At 36.1% G+C, this 3,743-nt stretch overlaps 1 pseudogene; it reads left to right on the forward strand.

Moving 5' to 3' along the window:
• The first annotated feature begins 329 nt into the window (after positions 1–329).
• Positions 330–2,085, forward strand: LOC133815445 (pentatricopeptide repeat-containing protein At5g61800-like; annotated as a pseudogene).
• Positions 2,086–3,743: the final 1,658 nt, after the last annotated feature.

The raw sequence follows: 3,743 nt of genomic DNA on the forward strand, positions 1-3,743 counted from the left end.
TTTGTAATTATTTTATGGGGGCTTCTTTAGTCCCTCAGTTAGATTTGAAGGATTTAGTCCTTCATGCATTTTTGAGCCATTGGATATAGGGTGGACGGTTGGATTGTGACTTTTGGGTCAAATTATGCTAAAATACATATATACCCTTTAATACTCTTTTAGTTGAGAAATGAACCAACTACCGTTTTCCAAAAAAATATATATTGTTTATTTTTTACTAATTCCAAACACCCAAATATAGGCTCCAAAAATATATATCCCGATTTTAAAGTGATCTTATTAGAATATCTAGTTCAAGAAAAATTCATGGAGTTTTCAACTGAAACACCATGGTGGGACTAAGACTGGGATTGGGAACCCCAAAAACAAAAGGGTATTTTGTTCTCATTCTACTCAAAGCTACTTCTTTCAACAATAGCAACAATGTCAGCAAAGTGATACTGAATCATTGCACTACTCTCAAACAACTCCATCAACTTCACGCTCACTCCATCGTCATCGGCCTCCTCTCTTCCTCTCATGCCCACTTATTGTTCACCACTTTCCTCTTCTCTGCAACTTCACTTTCTCACAACAATAACAATGGCGGATTGAGCTATGCCCTCTCTCTCTTCAACCTCATTCAAAACCCATCTACATATTCCTTCAACAACATCATGAGAGCCCACTCTCTTTTCTCCTCACTGCTAAAGTTTCTCCTCCTCTTCTCCCGCATGCGCCGCCTCTCCCTCCCTCCCGACTTTCACACCTTCCCCTTCGTCCTCAACGTCTGCGCTCAGCTAGGCCCTGGAAATACCGACGCCATTTCCATCGCCTGAGCTCTTCACTCCCAATTCCTCAAGTTTGGTTTCAGCGTAGATTATTTTGTCTCCAACACCCTCATCCGTGTCTACCCCGTCAGCTGCTGCCTCTCTGATGCGTATCAGGTATTCGATGAAGACCCTTAACACAGGGATGTTGTCTCTTACAACACTCTAATCGGTGTGTTAATCAAAGCAGGTGAAATTTTGAGTGCCCGTAAATTGTTCGACAAAATGCACCTGAGAAACTCTGTCTCATGGGGTACCATATTAGCCGGTTATGCACAGAGTAATCAGTGTGAGGAGAAAATTTGACTCTTTTATCAAATTCTTGAATTGCAAATTCATCCAGATGACATTGCCTTGGTCTTGGTTCTCTCTGTGTGTGCCCAGCTGGGGGATTTAGAACAAGGCTATACTATACACAATTACATTAGCAAAAATGAGATTCGTCTAGACTCCTTCTTTACTACATGATTGGTCGAGTTGTATGCCTAATGTGGCTGCATTGAGATTGCTAAAAAGATATTTGACTCAATTTTGGACAAGAACTTGTGTACATGGAATGCAATGCTCGTTGGGTTTTCCATGCACGGTCTTGGCAAGCAATCACTAAACTATTTCTTTAGAATGATAGAAGCCAGAGTTAAGCCAAATGGGGTTAGCTTTCTAAGAGTGTTGGTGGGTTGCAACCATGCAAGTCTAGTAGATGAAGTGAGAAAGCTCTTCAATAAGATGGAATCTATGTACATTGTTTGTCAATAGCAAAAACATTATGGGTGCATGGCTAATTTGCTGGGGAGGGCTGGTCTGATAGAATAAGCAATGGAGATGATCAGGTAGATGCCAATGGGGGTGATGTGTTCGTGTGGGGTGGGCTACTATCAGGTTGCCAGCTTCATGGGAATGTTGGTGTTGCTAAAAAAGCAACAGAGCGTGTGATGCAGCTGAAACCAGACGATGGCGGTGTGTATTCGATTATGGCAAGTTTGTATGTGAACGCAGAGTAGTGGGAGGATGTGGTGAAGATGAGAAGGTGGAGGGAGTCGAAGAAGGTGAAGAAGAGTGCTGGTTGTAGTTTGATTCGATTAGAAGGAGTGACTCATGAGTTTGTTGCTGGGGACACACTGCATCCCCAAACTGATGAGATATGTTGAATTTTGAATATTGCATGTAAATATACCATGTTCAAACATTCTACCTAAATATGTCTTATCATTATTTTTTCATATGTTGGTTTACCTCAGACAAAGACATAAGAAGCAAATAATTTGTCACTTTGCGATTGATAATAACTTGGTCTCCCATTTGAATGATCTTCAACTTGTCGAGCTTTTAAGTAACAAATAAAAAATCTCACTTTCACCTACTCTAGTTCTCAAAGAAAAATTAAAATAGAGAAATGAAAAATATAAAAAATTAATTAGAAAGGTATTTTTAATATTTTTTTCTCTATTAGAATGTGCTTATTTATATAATGAAACTTAATAAAAAAAAAAGCATATAAAAACAAGTCAAATGGTATCAGGTTTTGTTACGTTCCACTATAATAATGTTTCGTATATTCTATAATTAATCACTTAGTAGCAGCAAAGCTATTACGTACCCAATTTCGTAAATAGCTCAATATTTCAACAAAATTTACTATATTACCCTCTTATGTACACTACTATGCACATTCATTTACAGTATTACCTTTACATTTCACTGCCACCTAAACAAACTTTTCTCACTTGGTTCACATTACCGGTTACAAAAGGTCAAAATGATACATATATAAATTGTTTGCAATTATCATATTTTGGTACTTGGAATAATAATGGGACCTACATGGTGGGACTCAGTCCTGTGAGGGACGCCATAATTCTTCTTATTTTATATTATATGTATATTATTGTAAAGATCCTAAAAAAATATTGATTCAGCCTATGATTAGTTAAAAAGTGGCATATTGATAATAAGATCTATGGGAAGTTTACAAAATACCAAAGAGTTTTAAAAAATACTAAAAATACGGAATTTGAAAAAAATTACAAAAATGCAGAGGGACATAATCGTAAGTACGATTTTTTTTTTTATAAATTTGTAACCATATGTTACAATTTTATAAATAATATTTATAGACTAAATAAAAATGTGTAACAAGCAATAATATATCTGTTAGTTTTTGTAATTTTTATAAAATTCCATATTTTTCATTTTTTTTTAAATTTACAGTGTTACGTTTACTAGGAGTTATTATCTTATAGTATAGCTCCTTTTTTATCGTTTCAAATTCTAATAGCACGTTAACATGATACATGAGGTTCTAACGATGAACATCAATCGAAGTGTCGTCAATGTACCATGCTTTATACGAAAGTACCTTTGTCATTTGAATAGCCTTTAAGTGTGCCCCTATGTTGAGAATTTGAGAGTGGAAGGAAACCTCATAGGAACAAAACATAGCAAAAATCCATGATGGGCTTATCGGCCGGCAAGTCTGACTAATACATATATCAGAAATAGTTATTTCTTCTAATACTTAAAATTGGCTTCATTATGACATGCTTAAGAAAAAAACATACTTTGTTGCTATGACTTGGCAACAAACTGATAAGACCCTATTCTGTCCTAAAAGCCGAGGACAGATCCAACTTAATTAAATTGTATACCCCATATTAAGATTTTCATTTTTTATTATGAAAACCCAACATAGCCCACTACATACATAGCAATGAAAACATCAACTAAACACACTGGTCACATGGTTATGCATGGCGAATCACCATACAAGAAAGTTGCAAAATTTGGAATTGTCCCAAAGCTTCACTATTATATAAGCAAACTCATTCACTATTGTTTTCCCTCCACTTCCACACCAACACTATAGTACTAATCACCTGAGAGAATAACTATACATGATGATAAGCCTGAAGAAACTCATGAACGTGTTGAGGAGAT

Source organism: Humulus lupulus, chromosome 1 (assembly GCF_963169125.1).
Source record: "Humulus lupulus chromosome 1, drHumLupu1.1, whole genome shotgun sequence".
NCBI lineage: Eukaryota > Viridiplantae > Streptophyta > Magnoliopsida > Rosales > Cannabaceae > Humulus > Humulus lupulus.